The sequence below is a fragment of the Mya arenaria genome, chromosome 6 (assembly GCF_026914265.1).
Source record: "Mya arenaria isolate MELC-2E11 chromosome 6, ASM2691426v1".
Taxonomy (NCBI): Eukaryota; Metazoa; Mollusca; class Bivalvia; order Myida; family Myidae; genus Mya; species Mya arenaria.
Window position 1 is genome coordinate 36,177,553 of NC_069127.1, and position 12,101 is coordinate 36,189,653.

The 12,101-nt window shown below is 32.7% G+C and overlaps 1 long non-coding RNA gene across 1 annotated transcript; it reads right to left on the reverse strand.

Moving 5' to 3' along the window:
* Window positions 1-1,216: 1,216 nt before the first annotated feature.
* On the reverse strand, window positions 1,217-11,632 carry LOC128236431 (uncharacterized). Its single transcript, XR_008261354.1, has 4 exons — window positions 11,116-11,632; window positions 6,682-6,755; window positions 1,729-1,851; window positions 1,217-1,320 (listed from the first exon to the last, which is right to left on the reverse strand). It is a non-coding gene; the product is annotated as an uncharacterized LOC128236431 (long non-coding RNA).
* Between the last annotated feature and the right edge of the window lie 469 nt (window positions 11,633-12,101).

Genomic DNA, 12,101 nt, shown 5'->3' on the forward strand with positions numbered 1-12,101 from the left:
AAACAATCATTTGATATCATTATAATCTAGTTCTTACAAATCATGTAATTTCACTTTCAATAAATTGAGAGTTAATAAACAGTCACATGACAAATTCCTTTTATTGGATCTTCAATGTCAGATGGAAAGCTATTATTAAAGACCCAAGTGATGTTTGTTCCTGCATCTAAACTGCCTAAATGCAGCCAATTAGAAATTTTGCATTGAATGTTACATATTTGGGTTAATTAAGGGCTATAATCCCTGTCCCGACAATTTTGAAGATAGAACTTAAGAAAAGTTATTGACTGGCTAAAAGAAAAATATAAATTGAGGAATATAGGCAATGTAATCTTTACAGATATACAAAAATGATTCGCAGATACATATTTAGACTTATCGACATTTTACTTAATATCAAAAGGTTCTTACAAATTATTTATAATATTATTCTTCATATACATACACATTATTTAGTAAACAGTACTGTTTCAACAATTCAAACAAATACATAGTTACAAATCAAATGTTGCTGTATTATGGCAAACACTTGGTGTTCCATCAGTACTTTAACTGAACTGGAACCTCAGATCAACCCATAAAGAAATGGAGTCTAGTAACTTCCCACTCGCCTGCCTCTTGGAACAACTGGGCCATGATTTTACCAGTTACCAGTAAGTGTTCTTTTAGACCATCATGTTGGTCAAAAATGTAATCAAACAAATCAAGACTGTCCGTAACTGGAAATCGGACCTGTTTCAATACATAGGCCACACTTTTTTTATCCAACTCCTTCCAAATGATGGGTAGTGCCATGGACATTCCTCAATCTAACTTCTGCAGTGACTTCATTCATTCCTTTAGTCAAATACGGACAGTGTGAGCTGTTGAGATAGACAGCTCCTGTGACATCACATTTTATTGTGAAGAATGTCCAGCATAGATGGCTTGTCATCTAATGTAGCTAATATGTCCGCCCGGTCAGCTCAATCGGTAGAGCGTTGGACTCTGAATTGGACAACCCGGGTTCGATTCCTGGGCGGACCAGGTCACCTCTGTTGTGATTGGTTATGAAATCCTTTCTACGACCATTCGCACTGTACCACTGCACCTGGCATGTACAGAAGTTGTCAGTTCCTTGCAGAGGTGAAGGCACCTAGTACTGGTTCTGCCCAGGATAGGTGTGCGGTGGTTGAACTGTCACTCTGGGACCCTTCAATGTGCTTACGCCGGGACCCGGAGTATAAACTACTAACAACACCACCTGGCAGCCTGCTCTGAAGCTTGTCCATAGCCCCATATGTGTGGCCAGTCATCCATTATCCCCATTTTAATGATAATCTGAAAATAATCCCAAGCACATTTATATGCATATTTATTATATCATATCCGCTTCTATACACTTATCTTCTCTAGGATGTTCAAACAGGCTTGATGTGACAATACAAAATGTGAAGACAAATAAACAGTGAGATACAACAAGTATATTGAATTTTCTGTCTGATTTAAAATGATTTGTAATATAAACAGGACAGGTGAAACTTCCTATTCGACAAATATCTTTTTTTTATTGTCATTTCCAAGCATTTTTTATGATTAGATTATTTAATATTTCACAACTTAAATACTATCAGGAAGTCATAAGATTAACCATCTCTATATATATAATAAATCATATATATATATATTTAATATATAAAAACAAGTCATTATACAATTGATATACACAAATTAAAAAGGTATTTATACTTCTGAAACACTGTTGCACAAGCCACTGGGCACAAAGAGGTTGATGAAGGTTTTCCTGATGCCCTTTGAGGTTTCCCCACAATAATGAGAAAGATGACCTCTGAGAGAGATGGTGGTTATTTCCTGAAACATTAAATTTATACATGTTGTATATAATTTAAAAAAAAGGACACTTGACAATATACAGAATGCTGTACATAAATTCATAAGTCCTTTAAATAAATGCTTTTGAAAAATTCCAGAACGTATATTCTTGTAATGAAGCTGTTATGTGCTAAAAATAGAACCCAATGAAAAATAAGCATATCCTAATAAGCCTAGCTTTATATGAAGTATTTACTGAATCAAATAGACATATATATATAGGCAAATGACTGAAAAGCTACCATAATTAAAGCTGCACTATCACAGATTAAACATTTCGACAACTTTTTAATTTTTGTCTTGGAACAAGCCAATTTTTGCTACAATCCATGGAAACCAGTTAATAAGACTGCTGACAAAAAATTAGATCGCGGATTTTTATATTTAAGTTCATATAAAATTGATGTTTTATGCATTTTTCTTAAACCGTTAGTAAGGGTTTAAGCTCTAAAACATTTTCGAAAATATGAAAATCTAAGATCTGTTTTTTTATCAACAATCTTACATCAATGGGTTGCAGATATTTACGCAAAAATTTGCTCTTTCCAAGACAAAAATAAAAAAGTTGTAAAAATGGTAAATCTGTGAGAATGCAGCGTTAAGAGTATTTTTTAAACTTATAATGAAAGTCATGTGCATTTATTTTATATAAGCACGAAAACTAATGTGTTATTTATTCTGAACTCCTTTATAAAAATGTAGGACAAAACATCCCATGTCATTTTTGACTAAGGGGACAAAACACGTCCAACCCATTTTGACATGGTGGACAAAATAACCAGGAAAATATTGGCAGTTCAAAAAGTTAAGACCCCCCTCCCATCCTACCAACACTTGAAAGATTAAAACTAATTGGCCATTATCAAGATGTGTTTTATTACCCCCAATAAACACCCTTTTTCACTTAATTTATTAGGTTTAGAAATGTTACTATGGAGATCTTTATCACAGCATAAGGAAGACACAGTGACTTTAATCATAAGGATTTGCTACAAAGCTACAGTACAATATTAAGTTCAGCATTATGATAATCCTTACTTCAAAACACTCTTCTTGAAAAGGTGTTCAAGGCCAAAATCTAATATTCATATTCATTACAGGCTGCTTTGCATGACAATTATTAATTTCAGATATTTGCTTTAAGCAATTTATTTTTAATTATAAAAACACTTTCTCATAGTTTTCAGTTTTCATCTTCTTTTTGATATTGATATGTTAATATTAAAGGGGCCTCTTGTGTTTTTAATATTTACGTTAGTCTTATATTAAAGCTGCAACCTCACAGATTGAACGTTTTGACAACTTTTTTTTAAATTTTTGTCTTCGAACAAGCGAATTTTTGCGTAAATATCTGCAAACCAGCGATAAAAGACTGCTGACAAAATATCAGATTGCAGCTTTTCATACTTCCATCCAAAATTGATGTTTTATGCATTTTTCTTAAACTGTTAGTAGCAGTTTAAGCTGTAAAACATTAAATTTGGAATGGAAATATCAAAATCTGAAATCTAATCTTTAGTCAGCGGTCTTTTATCACATAAGCAGGTATTTACGCAAAGAAATTCTAATACATAAAGTTTAAACAAAAAATAAAAAAGTTGGAAATCAATACATACACAAGTTGACTAACATATATTTTGAATAATAAACCTTAAATTACTTTCCAAAGAATGCATTTAAGGAAAAGTTACTTACTGAAAACAAGACTGTAACAATGCATGTATTTTAAAGTGAAAACGCATATATATATTATGTATTTTAAAAATGTAATCCTTTATACTTTTTACTCTTTCTGTTTTTAAAAAGGATGTAACCCTAACCAAATCATTTTATTTTTGGCCCTACTATAACACAATCAAGAATTTAGCCACACATTCCAGAATGCAGGGCTTATATTGTGTTATCATTTTGATCACTGACATGACATCATTGACAAAATAAGGATTCAAAAATCTTTGTTTCCGCCCAACTGACCCTATTTTTATCCTTCTGATCCTTTTTTGTTTTTGGTGTTTTGATCAATATGTGCTTTTTTAGTAAAGACCTTAATAATTCCCTGATATAGGTCAGTTTGCCAAAGAAACGTGGTCCTAAAAAAAACAACAGTTACCGTATGCCTACCTTTTTTGATATTTAAATGGAAACTATGAATACTTTTTTTTGGCCTAAGCAACAATTTTTGTTTGAAGCCAGATGTGCATACTGTGTATTTTTTTACTTAATTACATTGTATTGTCTGCGAATTACCAATATCAAATCCATTGTCCTATTTAACAGGATAATGGTTTTGATATTGGTCCCATGTATTATCATTATAAAAAGTGTAGGAATTTTATTCAAGACCATTTGCAAGATGTGTCATGTTTGGTGTCAATATTATGCTTGAATGATCATATTTTATATTTGTCATTGTTAGATATTTAATTTGTATAAAAAAATGAGCAATAATAAAACCTCTAAAGTTTTTTCCTCAGTTGGTAAGAATTACACCTGTTGTTGTTGTGTTAATAAAAGTCTGCTTGCCTATGGCTCCATTATGGCTTGACCCTGTCACACCCCCTAGTGTGACTGAAACATATTTGTGAGGCCAAAGGGGGATCTATCTTCATTGAATGTCAGTATTTATTTTAGCTCCACCCCTTTTACTTGACCTGGCATCGCCCCTTTCACTGAACCTGACATCTGATTGGCTGAATGAATATGCCTTTTAAAGGTTTCCTTATGACTGACAGCCCCCACCCCCCACAGAGAAAGACTGGTCATTTGAGACAATCACTATCATATTTTGAAAAGGCGGCTATATGCATGACTATGAATTGGCTTGTAATTGATTTAAGATAATGATCATTATCTGCAGTTATGCACTTAAATTCATAAAAAATTCATGTTCCTTATACTATGAAAATTTTGGAAGAAATACATGACTGTCAATTTAGAATTGAACTTAATTTCCATGTAAATATCCTTAAATTGTATAACATGTCGAAGGCAAAATGTAGATTTTCACAGATTGATACAATTGCTAAAAGGCATGTTCATTTTTTCAAGATAATGACATTAATAGAAGGTTTCTACTTTGTGTAAGGTTTTCTGAATTTAAACATTTTTTTTTGTCTTCAAGTCTCTTAACATTACCAAATAAAAAGAACTGTCCTCCAGTTTGTATTATGTAGAATAAGATGTAATTTGGAAGTAACTGTAATTTGTTACAAAGATGGTTTAACCAAAACTTAATGAAAATCCCACATTGATTTCGTGCATATATATATATATTAATACATATAGCCCTGAATATTTGTAGCCCGGAATTATAGCTATTCTAGTTTTTCCGACCTAATCCTCCGGTACAAACAAAATTAAACCGTTGTAATATACACACATTACTTCGGAAACAATAGAGTCATTGGACTGTTACATGAATTTCAATAGCTCGAAATTCACCTTTTATTTGTTACTTCCGGGCTATATGTATTAACATAACAGGGTTTTCCCATGCTGGTACAAATAAAAGGCGAATTTCGAGCTATTGAAATTCGTGTAACAGTCCAATGACTCTATTGTTTCCTACGTATAATTCCGGGCTACAACTATTAAGAGCATATACTATCACACTCATCTGATATATTGGGGATTAAATTTATGTACCAGTACATTATCTTACAGAATGATAGTGATAGTCATTATCAAATTATTATCCTGATTAATAAGTAAGTTGTTGAGTGAAAACTATTTTTAAATTGAGACAATAAGGTGGATGACATGTTAAGTTATTGAAAGCTTTGAAGATTTTATACAAAAGTTATAAGTTGTCTCAATTTATGATTTCGAAAACCATTAAATTGGCAGGCCTAAGCATCATGAGCCACTCACAGACTTTGATGGAATTGGTAAAAGACAAAAAATAAATATTTACTTTCTTAGTGTTGCAATGCAAAAGATACTGGGCCTACTTTCTATCGAGTAAAACATTCTTAATATATATTTAGCTTTTTTCCATTTGCCAAATAATGGAAAATTATTTGAACTTGATTTTGAAAAATAATTATTTTTTATCCTGACTATATAATTATTTAGTCTTTAAAACAGACTCTCTTCCTTTAAAACTCTAAAATATCTTTAAAAATAAAATAAAATACATTTTAAACCCATTAAGATTTAATTAATTATTTAAACAGGCCAGTCTGCACTGCCTTTTCAGTAAGGATTTTAGTCAAAATCATATCTTCGTAAGAACAAGACAGTACACCATAGGTAATTATGACCCCCCCCCCCATAATTATGCATATTATGCATATTTGTATACATGTATTAGCTAGACAATATACAACGATAAGTGTATTGTATATATTAGTGAGCAAATAAATGCATTAATAAATAAATACAGATTTATACTGGTAAATAGATTTATAAATATAAATATTTTAGGAAAGATATACATTAGATAAAAAATATTATCAAAGCCTTTTTAGCCATATTGTATTGGCTGGTGGGGTTACTCAAAATTACCGTGCATGGTCCGCTTACAACCAATTAAATATTTTCAATAGCTCTGAGAATGATTCATACAATCTTTGATATGATGTCAGTTTTTTTTACATGGCATGGCTTGACTTGATCAATATAAATTTTATATTATATGACTTGCACAATTCACATGACTTTTCATATATATCCTTTAAGTTTTGTGTGATAATAGATCTTTGATCTAAATTTGTGATTCAAAACTTAAAGATACATATATATATATATTTACTGCTTCGGAATCACACTTTACACACAAGACATGTTAAAATAGATTATTGTACTCACTGTTTTTTAATTTAAGTTTATTCATCAAACTCTGTCACTCTAGCTGTCTCTGTATTATCAGCATCACACATCAACTAAAACAAAAAATAATAAGAATTATAACAGGAAAGGTTCAAGTAGTTAGAAAATATATGGGCTGTCATTGGACATATAATATAACAATTTACCATGATTCCATGAAATATTTTTACAAACTAGCAAACCTGAACTCCTTTGTATTTTTTTACATCTTTGTGAGATTTTGCATAAAGCATCTATCTAATTCTTTGTTAATTTACCACATTAAAATTTATTGATTAACTGTACTTTTATTAATTTCATAAATATCTTATATGTTGCGCACCAGTCAATTGTAACCCTGGCGCCCCCAGGTCCAGGGAATAGCGGGGACTTTGACTTTCGGTCCAGCCAACCCTTGGTCTAATCCCCTCCCCTGCGGGAACGAACTGATGGTAAAACCCCGGCCAAATGCCCCTGCACACCAGAGACTCTATATAAGGCCCAATCTCAGCTAAATTTGGCTCAAAGACAAAACCACTGCGGTCACCCGGCCCTGCGTGGCCACATAGAAAGTAAAAACACGGCCCATTTCCCGACTATTCCCAGTATACCCCCAGACCGGGGGGTGTGCGTGGTTAGTAACCGTTACAATTGACTGGTGCATTGGTTATAATAACTGAGAGGCCTCAAAGATGCTCACATGACTGTGACCTTTTTGACCTTTTAGCAGATTAGAACAAAGAAAGGATTTTTAAGAAATATACTCAATGAAACAGAGTGAAACTTTATTCAGGGGCTATACACCGTATGATGAAATAGCGAAAATTGTCGAAAACTGACATGAATTTGGTATCAATGTGTACAATGCATTGAAACTAACTAACTGAAGTACCACATAGTTTACAATTAATTGATTTTTCACATTTTTTTTCCATTAAAAAAGATTACTAGGTGGGTATACCTAGTATAATTAATTTTTATGTGTGATTGGCTAGTCGATGTTATCACTTAATGTAACCAAGCTAGGTATATATTATATCAAATAAACAAATGTAAACTTTCATAGCAGTGGATACAACACTGGACTGCAATTTTGGCGACCACAGTTTGAACCCGGTGTCTGTTATTTTTTCTTTACATTTTGATATTTTTTTACCAATTATGATATCAAAAGGATAAACATTTTATTGAATAATTGTCCTGTATACTGGGACTGACCCTACTGTTTGTATAGTCCATTGGTTAAAGAAAATAGATTAAAAAAGAGAAAAAAATAATTGTAAAGTGTGTGTTTAAGGTAGCACTACCCTAATGAAAACCTCCACTTGAAATGCTTCATTTTAATGTTTTATCCTTTATTGTTAAGCACATACCTACACATCTTTTGTGGGTTCATGTGAGCAGTTCAACTTCAAAGCAACCCAGAAGCTGACATACATGCCATATCACCCGGAGGGGGAAAAATCCCCCGGAATTTCGACCCATCCCCCGGTCTCCCGGAAGGGGATGAAAATCCCTCGAAATTAAAAAAAGTGTGTTTAAAATTACGCAAAATTATCACAGGGTTTAATTATATATGCCTGTTTGCAGTTATAATGCCCTTCTTGTCTTAATTGGATTATCAACTGATGGTGTGTTTTAACAACACCAATTGGGTGACACTTAATAAGTCAGCAGGGCACATTTCATGCATTGTTTTGATTGAAACTGTCAGAATTTGCATAAGAAATGTCAATTAGACTGGTCAGATAAAAGGACGATTTTCATTGGTTAAAACTATAGGTTTTATCCAATCAGAGAGGATGTAACAAATTAAAGTGTTTAAACATGTGTCATTGTCATCAAAATGATTTATGATTTAAAGGTGACAGTACATTATTTGGTAAAGAAAAGGATTAAAATAACTAATAGACAATGCTGTTCTTTGTTATGACCCACTAATATGTTTACATACATGACATGACCTTCATCTCAAATATCGGAAAATAACAGAACTTCCAGAAGAGAAACTGAAAGTTGACAATTCGGATGAGATGACTTTTATTTATTTTAATATTATGGTGGTGATGTTTTTTATTTTTTGATGAATGCCAAAAGATGATATGTTTATGAACTTAAACAATAAATTATGCATTTGCTTTTTATCAGAAGCAAACAAATCTGACTATTTGGGAATTGAAATGAAAAATATTGATAAATCATTCCATTCTCTCTATTAGTCTGAAAGTCATCATTTATGATCATAATAAGCAGATTTTGTATCCAATTTTAGAGGAAGGTAAGCCCTTTAAATTGTCTCTGAAACATATTTTTCTGTGAAGTATTCTTTTTTGCAAGTGAGTGCTTTTATTATGCAATATGGCTGTGTCTCATTAAAATATAGATGAAGTGCTGGAAAAAGGGGTAGACAAGGTAAATTGGCACGTGTGTCATGCCCGTAATGCTACATGGCGATGATGAAAATTCTCTGGTATGTGACCCAAATCCCCTTAAATTCTGGACATAATCCCCTCGGGAGTCTTTCAAAATTATGGCAATTTGTTTTTTTGTACTTGCGTCTTAAAATACTCTGAAATTTTGTCAAATTAGACCTGCTAAAAAAAAACCCTGAATACTACCAAAATCCCCCTGAATTTTCAGACTTTTGGACATTAATCCCCCTGAATGGTCTCAAGAAAATATGGCATGTTTGGAAGCATCTTTTTATTTTCCATTTCATTAGCTTACATTTTTCAACAGTAGTTTTATTAGAAAATAGTTATTTTCTTATACCGAAGGTAAAACATACTGTTGTTTTTTTTTGCATAATGTTCCTAAAAGTTTAAAGATATTTCATATTGATAAGGAACAGGTCATGAGTATTTTTTTAACTTGTTGATTTCGCTGTAAAATGACATTCACAAGCTAAATCTTAGTAGACCAAAGAATTGTACGTTTACGGATTTTTGTATCTTTTTTGATATGGCAAATCCTTCACATACAAATTGTTTGGTATCAAAAGTGGGTAGTTATTCCGATCGGTATTCTGGGTTAAAGCATTTAACATCTCAAAAATATCATAAAACAAGAAATATTACCAGATTATGTAATTTTATATCAGTTCCATACATAAAAATTTCATATCCTATGAATAATTATGAGTTTGACGTTTATTTTTCATTTCTTGCTGTCAAAACATAGCGATATATACATGAAGGGCACCTGCAAGGCTTCAGGGCACAATTTTCAAACAATTGGAACATTTCGGCCATGGCTGAGTTGTTACGATTGTATTTACGAGGTCTATCTAGAAGCTTGTCAGTGGTGGCCGAGTTATTACGATTGGGTTGAGTTGTTCCGCTTGTCATAATTGTTGTCTGTGTCAGTCAACTTTTGTTTTATTGGAAAGGTAAATAATGTGTTTTAATGCAAAATAACTTTTCACTTACATGGTAAAGTATGAATATAAACCTTTATGATCAATTTAAACCATAAAATACTTCACTTAATACAATTTCAATATTTTTCAAAACACCCCCGGTTTTTGCACAAGCCCGTTTAGACGTTACTGGCTAAGGTCACAAATCCGAACACTTTCTGATGTTTTTTACAATTATCTTGGAGAGTTTATGTTGTAGTAAGTTAAACTTTCGTATGAAACATCTTTTGTTCATGTGAAAACAGCTGTCAAAGTACAGATTCACGATCTCGTCAATATTATGTCGAAAATCGTTCAATTTTATGGATAGTAAATCATCCTTCAAAATACGCTATGGAGGGCACAAATACCGAACACTTGAAAAGCGAAAATACATGGTCATACAATTATAATTAAAAAGTATGCTATAATAAATAAATGGCATTTTTTAGAAAAATGCTTAACAAAACAAGATGAAACTTCGCAAGTGTGACCAAGGCAAGCCTCTGTATTGATCTAGATCATCGAATAATCGATCACGGTAAACAAACGCGTGTTTAAGCCGGTGTTCAGGATTTGTGCCCTGTTAGGAAATGTACCGTCAACCAGTAAGGATTGGAAGAATGTATTACACGTCTATAATTTTAGACTGGGGGGCGGGAGGGGGGGGGGGAGCTACAATAATAAGCGATTAGGGATACTTTTTTTATTATTTTGACATTTCATGTGTATCCCTGTAACTGCCATAGTCTTAAAATCGTCAAAAGACCCATTGACGGTCATTTAGGTGGACTATGGGGGGGGGCATGGTTACAATTGACTGGTGCAACCACTGGGACACCATTTTTTATTATTTTGATATTTCTTAAAATACTCGTTGACGGCTATTTAGGCAGAGTAGCCCCACTCCCTGTCGAAGTGTGGATAAGAAGAGGACTGTTTCAAGTGAACGTTCTTTACGAGATGTCCTACTTATTGACTGTTTATATATTCAAAAATCAAGACAAAAAATTAAATGGAAAAAATAAATGACTTACCAATGGGTGTTTGAGATATCCATTTGGCACCACTTTAGTGCCATTCATCGCTCTTCAAAGCTCCATAAAACAAAATCATTCGTCTAACACATTCCCGACATCTTAACACAGATGGTATTGATTACTGTGACATGTTGGTGTTAAACCGGTTTGAAGGTGCATTCACTCGAGTAATAAAGTCAAAGATGCACTCTTAAGTACTGCCAGATAAGGTTTACCACAATTAATAATGTTGTTTCAATATTCCTAAAAGAATGAATAAATGTCGAAAACAATGGTTCTTATGAAGGATATCGAGTTAAATTTGAAAGAAATGAGCATTACACACGGTATTTCTACCTTATGAGACTATAGTAGACCACAATAAATCTTTTAGCATTTACCAATCATTTAATATTTTTTGCGCTTTCTGCTATTAAAAACACGGTTACAATCTTGTTATCAGTAATAAATATTTTCAATAAATGCATTATTTAGTATGTAGTTAAAGGTTTATCAGTCACAATTGATGTTTGTTATATATGTGTATGTATTGATTTTGAATAACAGTGTCACTAAACAAAAAATAAACAAATTTACGCAATTTCACAACCTTTTTTCCAGTTCTTCTGGATTACCCTGTATCCCCTGCCTCGAAACGAAAAGTTAACTTGGACGACATCGGTACGTTGTGGTTGTGGGGGGGGGGTCACCCCCCCCCTCCTTCTGGCCACTAGTGCAATTGCAAAATTAATTTTGATGCGTGAGGGATATACTTAAGCGACGATGTTAACCATTGCTTCAATATTTATGCATGCATATATGTACTTGTTGGCATTTTGGGTGCCTCATTTCTACATCAAAAATGCTCAACCAGGTATGAGTTTATTGTATAAGTTATAGCTCGTAGTTTGTAAAATGTGGTTCTTTAGCAAATTTGTTTTAAATACGAAATAAAAGGTGTTGCTTCCAAGGTATGCATGATCAAAATATCCATAAATTATGTA